General features: G+C 43.9%; 1 protein-coding gene across 8 annotated transcripts in view; it reads left to right on the top strand.

The window, feature by feature from the left end:
- SIPA1L1 (signal induced proliferation associated 1 like 1) overlaps positions 1–13,151 on the top strand; it is a 313,038-nt gene that overhangs the window by 27,416 nt on the left and 272,471 nt on the right. For all 8 annotated transcript variants that reach the window (XM_058655252.1, XM_058655253.1, XM_058655255.1 and 5 more), the window contains one exon: positions 11,728–11,818. The gene's annotated coding sequence lies outside the window, so the exon portion shown is untranslated. The remainder of the gene's footprint in view (positions 1–11,727; positions 11,819–13,151) is intronic.

Raw genomic sequence — 13,151 nt, 5'->3', positions numbered from 1 at the left:
TGTTGGATGTTAGGCCCTTACCTGGCAAAGTCTGCCCCTTCTGTCCCTGCCTTTATATGGGCTGGTGTATGTTGTAGCCCAGCCTGCTCCACACCATATTCTTGGCTGCCTGTATAGTTGCTGCCGTCTGTATCAGCCTGGCCTGTTCATAACCCCAGCTCCACGAGTGTCAGAGGCTTCCATGGTCATGCCTAGCTCAGCCTGTCTTCACCTTGAGCTGTTAAGCAAACCAACAGAAATTTCAGTTACACAGGTGTGGGCCCACATACCCCTGCAGAATCTTCCACCGGACCTGGTTCTCTTGCATACTGGTTAGTGTCATGGCCCATCCAACATTACCCATCCCCTGTTCTGACTCTCCTTGCTGGTACTATGATCTAACCCTGCCAGCTAGGCCCCAGCCCTAGCTTTAGTGTGCGCTGGTGAATGGGTGTTGGTGGTGATCCAAGCTAACTAGGCCAGCTCAGGTCTCCCACGTGGGCTGGTGCATCAGTCTGACCCATAAAGGTCCTGTGGCTTTCCCCCTCCGAACAGCTTGGTCTTAGCCAACTCACTCACTTACAGGTACAGTGGCTTTGTCAGTGGGAGCTCCTCAGAAGTCACTCCTCTCCTGCAACCTACTCCCTCAGTGGTCCTTCCTCTCACATATCCCCTTCCCCTGATCAATCCACAGTCTCTATGCCCAGGAGTGAATGGGTTTTTCTAGCCCAGCCTTCCAGTGGACTGATGTGCTGGCCTGGAGCTCTGCCTGCCCACTAGGGTCTCAAGCTCCTGGCACATGTGTTGGCCTGGGACCTCACCGCTCCAGACACCCAATATCCAGGCCCAAAGTTCCACCAGCACACCAGGCCACTGTGCTAATCTAGGTCTCTCCTTTCACCACCCCCACCCTGCCTGGTACCAAGTGTGTGCCCAGGCTCGCTCCACCTGCCTGGTTGTGAATTCCCAGGTCCTCGCATGCCCCCACCAACGCCTTCCCCAGTACCCTACGAATTACTGTCCCTGGCTGTGCCTAGAATTAAGTTTAATTTTTATTTAATCCTAAAGTCAGTGTAAGTTGCTGAGTTGCACATTACTGTGAAAAAGGTTAATGCAGCAGAATGGTACTGAAGGATTCGGAATTCTGTTATGCTGTAGGTGAACTGGCCATGGTTTGGGATGGAAACAAACACTTGAGCATGCTCAGGGGAGACCAGAAGATAGAGATTCAGAACCGTGTTGAGATTGTCAGCCTGAACAGCAATAGTTTACCATTTAGGCATGTCAGGATGATTGAAAATTGCTCGCTTGCATGAGTCTACAAACATAGGTGGTGCTAAACTGGCAACTGTGTAATGAATAAGTTAATTAAATCTTGTTGATTTAGTACCTGCTGGTTTTCTGTCAGCAAAATAGGTAGAGTATCTGTTGGTGGAGTGTACAGGTTAGAGGGCTGAGGTGAAACCAAGGTAGATCTGCAATCTGTGTAGCACACAACAGTGGGAATGAGGGAGTGGAGAAGAATGTGGGTCTGCAGGAATGGTAGGAATTTTAATAGGTAGTGAATGCCTTGCCTAGAAAGTATTTCTTAAGAAAAAAATCAGCTGTATATTGTAATGCAACAATACATACATACAGGTGCAGAAAGCTTCATTAAACTTTGGGTGTGTTTTTTCAAAGTAAATACACTTAGGTGAAGAATCTCTCTAGTGTTCACCCTGCTCTTCCCTTTGCATCAGCTTAGTGTTGCCTGTCTGTGAGTCTGATATTGATGTGATCGTGTGTTGCGATTTTCTTCAGCTTGTGACTTCTTTCAGAATACGAGATTCTTTCCTGCTCCTGCAGCTGCTAGCAGTTTGTTTTCCTTTGTGGCTGTAGAGTATTTTGTTGTATGACACTGCCACAAATGACTGCTTCCCGTCTGTGGCTAACGAATGATGTTGGCATCAACATTCCTGCGTGTCTTTTGTAGTTAAGGCATCTGTGGGAACATAGCTAGGAGTGAACTTGATAGGCAGTAGAGTGTATGCTTGTTTGTTAGAGTAAATGGCAAGCAGCAGTTTTCCACAGTGGGTCTGTTATTGGTATGTGTGCCCACGGGCAGCGTGTGAGAGCTCACGGTTTGCTCAGCATTCTGCATTGCTTACCACTTAACTGTTGCTCCCTGGGGTACTTGTAGATGCATTCCACTGTGGGAGACCAGTGCATTTGAACACTGTTTCATGTACATTTTGATGCCATCTTTTGGGGTGATGTAGATGTTTTGTGTCTTCATTACAGGATGACATCAAACCCGCAAAAGAAATGTTTACCAAAAATGGCGATTCTCATTGTGTGAAAATGCCTTAATAAATCCAACAAATACTATTACTTCTTGATTTATGGGAGTTTTTTGAACAATGTTTTGTAGATATGCTCTGCCACCTGCTAGTATTTTTTAAGATTTATTTATTTTTATTGAAAGGCAGATTTACAGAGAGAAGGAGAGACAGGAAGATCCTCCATCTGCTGGTTCACTCTCCAAGTGGCCGCAGCAGCTGGAGCTGAGCTGATCTGAAGCCGGAAGCTTCTTCTGGGTCTCTCATCTGGATGTAGGGTCCCAAGGCTTTGGACCATCCTTCTCTGCTTTCCCAGGCCAAAAGTGGAGAACTGAATGTGAAGTAGAGCAGCCAGGGCATCAGCCGGCACCGTATAGGATCCCGGTGGATGCAAGGTGAGAATTTAGACACTAGCCTTTCGTGATGGGCCCTAACTAGTCTTAAATCTTCTGTTAAAGACTGTTTACTTGAAAGAGTTTTGGGGGAGGTATGGAGTGAGAAGGAGAAAGAGAGAAACAGACACTGATTTTTCATCTTTTGATTCACTTTCTGAATGGCTGCAATGGCCAGGGCTGGGCTAGACTGAAGCCAGGGAGCTGGAACTCCATTGGTCTCCCATGTGGATAGCAGGGGCTCAAACACGAGGGTTCCTTGTGTATTCTTGGGTCCGTGTATTCTTGGGACCTTGATTCCAGCTGTTGCTCATGTGAATGGGATGCTGGCATTGCAGGTGGCAGTTCAATATGCTACATCCTAACACCAGCCTGGTCTTTTACATTCCTAATATTGACTGCTTAAAAAGTTTTTGGTTTCTTGTCAGGAAGATGAAGTTGGATTTTGAATGATGACATAAAGAAGTAAGGGAGGTGTTCACACCGATGTTGTGAAGGGCGTGAGGAGGAGCCGAGATGAGCTCAGGGAGGCATCTGGAACAGGTTACACAGACGTCTCCGAGGGCTCTGGCTTTGCCTCTCAGTGAGTGGGGCTCTTGAGGTTTTCGTGCAGAGGTCTGAGAGACCTCAGGATCGCAGGCAGCCTGGGCCAGGGGCTGAAGGAGGAGGATCACTCGAGGCTATTGCAGTTCTCCCAGGAGGTGAGAAATGGGGTGGTTGGGTGTACAGTTTTGGTGTAAAACCAGCAGGACATGCTTGTGAGCTGGAGGTGGGGAATGAAACCAGTGGCATTGGGTGGTGCTTAGTTCTTGTGAGTGACTGAAGATGGGGACGGCACGGTGACTCTGGAGCTGTGCTACCCAGATGTGTGCATTTTTTGGATGAGTGTTTTACCATCTCAGCATCAAAGCGAGGCCACCCAGAGAATGGAGCCCATACTCTTAGAATAAAAGACAACCCTTTCAATTGGCTAAATTTAGCTTCATAAAACACTCAAAATATATTTAGCTTTACAAAATGATTTTTCCCCCCTCTTGGCCAGCATTATGGGTAAAGCCACTCTGTGTGGTGCCAGCATCCCAAATGGGCACTGATGTGTGTCCTGGCTGCTGCACTTCTGATCCAGCTCCCTGCTGATGGCCTGGGAAAGCTGTGAAGGATGACCCATGTATTCGGGTCTCTGCTGTGCATGTGGGAGACTTGGGTGAAGTTCCTGGATTTGGTGTTAGGTAATAGTGTTGTGGTCAGCTGGGGAGTAAACCAGAGGGTGGAGGATCTGTTTTTGTCTATGTCTCCAGCTGTCTCTATAACTCTGACTTTCAAAGTAAGTTACTAAATCTTAAAAAGAAAAAATTTTTTTTGCCTGCATGTTTCTGAGGCCCTCCAAGTGGATGTACTGCTTTGCACCTCAGCTTTGGAAGTCCCTGATGTGCATGCAGTAGTGTGTGTTTATCCTTTGGTCTTGGAAGAACTGTGAATTTACAAGTGGCTCCATATGCTTAAACTTAGTAAGATTGATTGGGATTAGAGTCTCAGTATGAGAAAGAAACCAAAAAGATTTAAGACAAAGCCACGTGTCATTTCTAGCCTAGCTGTGCTTCCTGACATAAAGTGTCCGGCAGTGCAGCCCCAGGAGACACATGGTGCACGTGGGAGCATGCTGAAGCTGTGCGCATAGGTCACTGGCTTCTTGCTGATGGCCTCTGTGAAGCCTTTTTTCAGATTGTGTTTTGAAGTAGCCAGGCTGATTTTTCTTGAGCAAATTGTTTTGCCCTGCCCTTGGGGAAAAAAAATACAGTGTATGTTTTCACGTCTGTGCATTCTTTTCTCCCCACGCTCAGTGCCAGAGTGTAAGTGAGCGTGGAGTGTTTGAGCAAAGCTGTCTCAGGCAGTGGGAGTGGGCTGTGGTACTGCAGTGATGCTGTTCCAACTGCTGAGGGTCTGGCCCCTAGGGCCTGGCTGGCGCTCACGTGACAAGTTTGCTTGGACACATAGTGCGCTTTCCATTGACTCAGACACCCATTTTCCTTGTGCTGGGATGTCAAGAGAGCTGCTGATGGAGAATCAGTGTTACCGGTGGACTGCAGAAGGATCTAAGTGATATTTATGAAGTTCTGCCTTTGAGTGTAGCCTGACCAATATTTTGTACCATTTGAGAGCAGAGAGTGATTTGATTATCTAAACACCAAATATTCTTTGTGAAATTCTGTTGCTGTTTAAAGAACAATAGTATTGACTGCTGCTTTTTTTCTTCCCTCTTGGCCAACTGATTTTATAGGAGTTAATATGTTTATACCAAAAGAGGATTTAGCATGCGTAATCACCTCTCAGGGTTTCCAGTCTGCCTTTGGTGTTTTGTAATAGTGTTGTGTTTCTTTACCTGATGTGTCAGTGGTTTTAATATGATTACCTTACCCCGAGGGGTGGAGGAAATCAGTGGAAAGTTCACTGCTGCTTTGTGAATTAAGTGATGCCTTGGCACCCAATGCTGATCCTTTTGGCATTGAAACACAACATTAGATCATCTTGCCTGCAGTTAGGGAATATTCTGAAGATGCTACCTAACTCTGCAGGATTCTCCATAAACTTCAACTGGTATATGAAGTGGTGTTTATTATATCCTGTTCTCAAATATGTTGCCAAGTTACTGTCATCAGAGTCGTTATTGATAGAAAATTAGTTAGACGAAAACCATTTTCTTCTCCTTGCATGGCAGAGGTGGTGAAACTCATGGGAAAGTACATATAAGGAAAGGTTCGAAGTGTTGATTGCGGGTATGAGCCCTGGTTGCACACACAGAGCTCTTGGCTTACAGTGGAATATTCTCTGTGTTATGCATTTCTTGCTGTCTCAGCTCTTAATGTGTGGAAATAATGAAGAGAATAGTTGCTGCATGTGTTGGGTAGGGTGTTTAGTTACAGATGCTAAGCTCTGTTCTGGTTCATGTAAGCAGAAAGTGATTTGTTCAGGGTGGTAGCTGCTCTAGCAAATCTTTGGGTGTGCTAAAGGAGGAGAATGTAGGTTGTTTCTGGAGATTGTCACCAGTGCCACTATGCGAAACTGGCCAACTGAGGAGCTGGTTTTCCTGCCATGGTCAGGATGCTTCAGACTGAAAAGTTGAAGCTGAAGTCACCCCCTGTGTTCTTCCAGCAGTGTGGACACTGCATTCGCTGCCATCCTGCTGCTTTCTCCGTGTCGTTCCCTCTGAGAGCGTCCCACGTGGTGAGTCTGATTGCATGTCTGCTTGAACTGTAGGGGGAGGAGGGCAGGAAAGGTAGTCCTGCTGCTCCTGGTTTGTTTATTGCTTTGCTTTTTTAATTCTGTGTTGGGAAGGAAGGTGAATTTGCTTCGTTGGGAACTGTGGAGCAGATGGAGCAAAGGTGATTTGGGGCTAGCTGAATAGCTGATGTTCATTACAGCACCCAGTTGTAAGTCATCAGTCCTGCAAGATGGTAAATGACATTTATGTCACTTAAGTAAATAACGTTGTTTAAAAAGGTAATAATTGAGGTGGTGCATAAAAATTATTTTAAACCTCAGCAGTTTTATGTTTGTTATTTTTGAATTCCTTGTACTCTACTAAGAGGATGCTAAAAGTAAAGCCAAAGACAGGGAAGTTTCGTGTGCTCTTGTCAGTGGTGAATATCACTGCCAGTGAAAGCCCGTTCCTAATACACTGTTCCTCTGGTCACAGGGAGTGAGTTGAGACTTTATGGAAGGGTCAGTGCCAACTTGTTGCCTAGCTGGAAGAGTAACTTGATTATAATCTGTGATGTATAGTTGGAAGGTAACCCATTATTGTGGCCTCACCTAAATGGCTGTTGACCTGAAGTTGTTTTCTATGAGGGGCCCAGGGCTGGCAGGGACTCAGGAATCCTGTGTTCGTGGACCAAGATCATACAGTTGAGACCCCCAGTCTAAGCAGCAAGTGATCTGGGCCAGGGCATAGTGTAGAGCTGACTGGGGAGAAGGCCTCTTGCACCCAGCCTGGTCTTCTCCCATCTCCCATTTGATCTCTAGGAGAGCAGAGGTTGCTCCACAGTTGGGGTGCAGGGAGAAGCTTCAATACCTGCTGGACCCTAGACTGGGATTTGAATCCTGATAAATACAGCCTGGGTGTCTCTGTAGAATGTCCCAGTAACACTGGTGCTTTACAAAAAAAAAAAGTTTAAATTTAAAACAGGTTTTTAAATGTGTTTTCATTATATTTGAAAAGCAGACAGAGACAGAAAAACAGAGACAGAGATCTTCCATCTGCTGGTTCACTCCCCAGGTGTCCTGAGTGTGCAGGGCCGGACTCTACTGGGGTCTTCCCACATCAGTGTCGGGGACCTGAATGTGAGAGCTTTCTGTCCAGGGTGTGCATTAGTGCAGAGCTGGAGTCAGAATCCGTGCCGATATTGAACTCAGGGTCTCTGGTAGGGGACACAGGCCTCTGAAGTGAGGTCATAACTGCTGTATCAGATGCATACCCCTAGTGCTATTTTATGTGTCAGAAACACTTGCACAAGTGTTCTTGAGTTTTGAGGAAGATAAATTGCGGAAGTAGGTATTTAGTTCAGTGAATCTCTTGGGAGAAGACCAAGGAATATGCTTGGTTGAAAATTGAAGTTGGAGGGAGCCAAAGCAAGATGGCTCAATTGGCTAATCACCTTTCAACCCCTATGGGTGCTGGTTCACATCTGGGTGTTCCAATTCCCATCCAGCTCTCTGTTTATGGCCTGGGAAAGCAATGGGAGGATAGCCCAATTTCTTGGGCCGCTGCACCCACATGGGAGACCTGGAAGAAGCTCCTGGCTTTGGATCAGCCCAGCTCTGGCCATTGTGACCATTTGGAGAGTGAACTTGTGGATGGAAGATCTTCCCCCATTTCTTATTTCTGTAAATCTGCCTTTGATGAAAAAAAAGTTGGTGCCAGTGTTGTGGCTTAACAGATAAAGTTGCCACTTTTGACGCTGGCATCCTGTATGGGTGTCTGTTCAAATCCTGGCTGCTCTGCTTCTAATCAAGTTCCTTGCTCCCACATGTGGGAAAACAGTGAAAGATGGATCAAGTGCTTGGATTCCTGCATCCACATGGGAGGTCATTGCTGACTCTGGCCATTGGGATCATCTGGGTAGTAAGCCAGCAGAAGGAAGCTTTCTCTCTGTAACACTGACTTTCACATGGCTAGGTAATACTTAGTTACATAAGTAGGGAGGGAGGAAGGGAAAAAAGAACTAAAGAGAAGAAAGTAATGTTGTTTTAGTTAGTAAAATAGGCTATGAGGGTGAAGAGGTTTGGTGCGGTAGTTAAGACAGTGCTTGAAGTGCCTGCATTCCATATTAGAGAGCCTGTTGGAGTTCTGGCTTGTGCTGATGTGCACTCTGGGTGGTAGCTGATGGAAAAGCTTGGGTCCCTGCTCCCCATGTGGCTTCCAGCCTCCTGGTTGCAGCCTGATGTGGTTCTGCCTGTTGCCGTCCTTTGGACAAACAACCAGGGGATGAAAGGTGTCTGCCTGTCTGCTCTCTTTGCTTGTCAGATAAAGTGAATATATTTCGTAGAGGCAGGGGACTTGTGTACTGTCCCCATCTGTGTATTCTTCTGGGTTGTTCATAACTTTGCTCACAGCTTTTTTGCCAAGGCATTTGCCATGAGGGTGCCTAGTCTGTGCAAGCTTTGAGTTCCTGGGAAACTTTAGCTGGCCTCACTGTACCATCTCCTTCCCATCTTTATGCAGGCGCTGTCATTCCACCGAGCCTGACCCTGACCCTACCCTTAGGAAGGTTGCAATCTCTACCTGCCTTCTATTCATTGTGTGTTCCCCTTTCCTATTTGTTTAGTGGCACCTGCTCCGTCTGACGATATGGCTGTGTGCCCTGTGTTATTTGTCTTCAGGTTGGTTTTGCTGCTTATCATGTGTCTCCTCCAAGCACATTGAGGCCAAGACTTTTGTCACTCTTTGTATCCCCAGGGTGAAGAATGTATGCCCCTTGCCACAGAATGGATGCTAAATGCATGTAGGACCTTGGCAAAGGCAGCTGCTTTTTAGATTTCTGCTAGTGACGTGACAGACTCTCCATGCCAGTGGTTGTTTGCCTTTGACTTATGGGGCACATGGCAAATTCATGAGTAAGCATGTAAAGCAAATTAATTAGTGCAGGAATTGTGTTCCATACAAGTGTCTGGGGTCTCTGCTTCTTTGGCAGTAAATAGGAAATTCTGACTTAGATGAAAAAAGAAAATTAAATTATGCAGACATTGTCAGTGGAGTAGAATACTTTTTTTTAAAATTTCTACTCTTTAGAGACTAAAACCTGGATAACTAAATGATAAAGAGTACAGGCAGACTTGGCACATGGCTGGATTGTAACATAATTGGTTTATAATGTTTCATTATCCACACTGTGGCCAAAAGGTCAGGTTTCAGGATTTCCGGTCCTGATTTGGAGGAGGAAGGTGAGGGAGGAGGGTGTGTCATGGCCTTGGGCATGCCTGCAGTTGGTTTACGCTTTGTAGAGTTGACCAGATGGAATGGTGTGTTGCATGAGACTTAAGCTTTTTCTGAGCCTAGAACATGGGACATTGGGCTCAGTTAATGAACATAGATCCAGTAAAATTCCGGAGTTTTGTTGGCTAAGCTGTTGGGAGTCTCCTGTTAAGTCTTAGCGCATTAGGTAAGTGAAAATGCTCATTTTTGTGCTTTAAATATTTGTCTGACTTTCACAATTTAGGGAAAATAAAGATGGTATGGAATGTATTAGAGACATAGTAAGAAACCTAGAAAATACTTTCAAGTCAGATATGCCAACTTTTTGCGTGAGCTTTAAGTCTAAAGCTTAGAAGATGGGCCTAACATGTAGCTAGTTGATTGCAAGATTGAGACTAATTTTTTTTTTTTTTTTTTACTAATTTTGCACTGAAATATCCTTAATAGGATAGTAGGTAAAGCTTTCATTATAACCTAGGGAGAAAAATTGTGAATTTGTTTTGCACCCTGTGTTTTATGTTAAAACTTTTAAAAACTCATAGATATTTCATCCTGTGTGAGTTATTTGTGTCTTACTCTGTGTATCAGCATCTGTTTTTTTTTAGTATTACAAAAATGCGTATTTGAGGAATTATTTGAAAGTTCCTAAAGTGAACATAATGAGAAATTCATTTATAATTTGAGAAGTGATGAAAAGTCAGAGCTGTAAGGAAAATTATAGAAGGGAAATAGATCTGTGTCCAGAAGTTCAGTGTGTTAGTAGATTAGTTGTCTTTTTGCTGGATTTCCTGGTTTTAGAAGCTACCAACTTTAAGCAGAAAGATGATCCATAGATACTTTTTCCTGAGGACGAAATGTGATGGTGCCTGGAGAAGGCCTACAAACCTCCCCTCCCCTCTAAGGGCTTTTAACTTCTTCAGCTTTTATGTAAAGTGCTTCTTTTGCAAGTCAGATATTTATCAAGCAACTGTGTTTAAACATACACCTGTTAACAAAAATCTGATCATTAGAAGGTCATTCAAGACCTGATCAAGCAGGTCTTGAAGACAGTGTGATGGCAGTAGGGAATATTGGGATCTTTGGGCTCTAAAAGATAATTTTTATTTGTTCATGATATGCTTAGTACTTCCGTGAAGATGTTTTCTCAAATTCAGATGCAAAAGAGAAATGTTTTTTTTCAAAGTTTTACTTTTTTTCTTTCTTTGAAAGGTGGAGAGCGCATGTGAGAAACAGCTCCTTTCCACTGCTATTTCTCTTACACCTGCAGTGACTGGGGCTTTGTCAGCTTGTTCTCCTGTGTGGGCAGTAGGAGCTCAACTGCTTGAGCTATTGCTGCTGTCTCCCCAGGTGTGCATTGGGAGCGACGCTGGGACTCAAGCTCAGACACGGGATACGAATGTCCCAAACAGTGCCCTCACTACTTGACCAAACGCCTGCCCCTTAGATTTTCTTCTTTCATTTTTTTGAGGTGTGCATGTGAGGTCTTGAGGGAGGCTGTGCCTTTCACTGTTGCTTGGTGTAGTAGGTTTTGCTGTTGCTGTGTGACCACCAAGGCAAAGAATCCTCCGGGAGTACCTTCTGGTAGTCACTGGGGAAGGGCATGAGTCTGGTAGGATGTGTGAACTAGGTAGGCTTCCTGAAGGTGAAGAAGTTTGAGGTCGGTCCTGGAATCTGAGGGGAACTGGCAGTTGCTGTCCTGAGCCGTTTGCCACTTGAAGTCCTTCTGGATTTTCATTGTCCTTTTATTCAAAGGTTTCCCATTGATGGAAGGACACAGTTTATGTGTAATTGCTTGACCATTCTCTTATCCTGTTGGGTGGTCTTTTTTCTCACTGCAGGCATGCTGTTGTATGTTGTGTTTTCTAAAAGTCTGTGCTGCTAGTTTACTAGCTCTAGGTTGAAATGCAAAAATACACTGTAGAATTACTAGATTCCTATCTCATTCTGGCAGTCGTGTTTAGAAGTTCTAATATGGTGTGTGTTGGCAGGCACATCTTGGCAAATGGTGAGTGCCGTGTGGGTGGGGGAAGAGATGCCACTCTGGGTAAGGTAACTGGGCAGCAAGCCCCTGCTCCACATTCGAGTGTAGTGCCTAGGAGATTAGTTTGTCATGTTTTTTAAGAGATCAACAGCTCCAAAGTCATAGATAGCTTTAAAGTGTGCATTATTTTGTGGCTTTGCTTTACATTTTAAAATACTAGGTTTGGATTTACTCAAATATGGTTTAGAAAGAGTAAGCCAAAGCTTCCCTTACTGGCTTACTTTGAGAATGAAGAAGGCTTTCATCCCTTTTGGATTTCACTAAGGTGTGGCAGTGTCGGAGCAGATGGAGGCTCGGGTGTGAGCTGAGGGTGTGTGGAAACCTCCCAGGCGATTGGTTGCCTCTTAATGGTGAGACAGGAAGAACCACCCACGTCTTCCATTTTGGATTTGAGTCACAGCAGGTTTCCTGCAGCTACCATGTGGCTTTCACAAGTGTTGGGAAATTCAATCTTTGGTGAGATTGATGTTTTTATAGATATTGTGCATGTATTTGAAATTAATTATTTTCCCTTTTTTCAATCCACAGGTGAAACTTCAGAATTGAGTCTCCCATAATGCTGACTGTGACCTGATTTCCAAGATTTTTATAAGAAGAATCAAAAGAACTACACAATCAGGTAAGGGTCTAATTTGATTTCTGTTACTAATAAACAAGCAGTTATTGCGCAAAAGTAGTTCACCATACTTCTGGAATAGAAATGTAGGTAAGTTATTGAAAAGGTGGTCAGCTAAATTCTCTAGACTTGCATCTGTCTGGTATTTGCAAGCGATAATACTGGAGTTGGCTGTTTAGGACAGTTGGAGAAATAATAAATAATGGTGTTAACACATATACAAACAAAGAAGGTTATTTAAAAAGTTGTTTAGAAAACTGAGTTTAGCTCATCCACTAGCTCATGTCCAATTGACTGATTTGTCAGTCTGTGTACCCAACCACCCATGTATGTAAAGCTTCAAGACCTGCATAGCTTTTAAGAATAAGTTCTCTGTTGCTGTGGCATACTAAAATAATAGGTTGGAGATGGATAAGTTAACAGAGAGAAAAATTGATAATCACACATGGAAAAGTTAACAGAGAAAGATCGGTAATCAAAAATAATTTTAAATGTATAGGGTTAGTAATTTCAAAATGAGTTTTTCCCAGGAGGAGGGAAAATTGTCCCATGAAAACTGAATCCTTCTGTTTCCCCACCAAGCTGCTCAGTGGGGATTGTCATTGTGTTTCTGGATACATGATTAGATTTCTGTAATGCGTGATCTCTGTGAACACTTGGAAAATCCCTCATATTCTTGCGTTGATCCTCATTTCAACTCTGTAGTATGTAGTAGTTGAAAGTGTGTTTCAGAGATGAAATAACATAGATGCTTTTTTAAGTAATTATGGAATTTGCCTAATTGATCATGAGATAATACGTCATTTCTTAATTAGCTTTTGTACTTTAGCATGGTTACTTTTCAGGTTTGAAATATGTAAAAAGTCAATTTTAAATTATTGATATCCTTTGGAGAGGGACAGTGGCAATTGAATAAACGAAAAGCCATTTTTAGTAATATATTAGAATTCCTATAGCAGATTCTTTTTCCTGACTGTGTTGCCAGATGGCAGATATTTGTTCACAAACTTTAATGTAACTTTAATGCCACCAGAGAGAAGTTGGCTGGGATTTATAACAAACGATGGATGCTGTGTGACCCTATAATCATACCCTTTGTGTTCCTCTTCTTGTATTGTGCCCTGGTTAGAACTCTTAGGGTCCTCCCCTTCTTTCCTAAGCAGTGGCTTTCAAGCTTTTTGGTTTCAGAAAACCTTCTATGTTGTTAAACGTGATTGGAGATTTGAGCGAGCACCCCACCGTCCCAGTATCATAGCCAGCACTATTCAGTATATCAGTAATTAAAATGGAGACAAAATGTGAACATGAAAATGTAAGTATGCATTCCTCAGGTGCA

The sequence above is a fragment of the Ochotona princeps genome, chromosome 26, assembly GCF_030435755.1.
Source record: "Ochotona princeps isolate mOchPri1 chromosome 26, mOchPri1.hap1, whole genome shotgun sequence".
Lineage (NCBI taxonomy): Eukaryota > Metazoa > Chordata > Mammalia > Lagomorpha > Ochotonidae > Ochotona > Ochotona princeps.
Note: the sequence above shows the minus strand (reverse complement) of the source record. Positions and strands in the feature narration are given on the sequence as shown.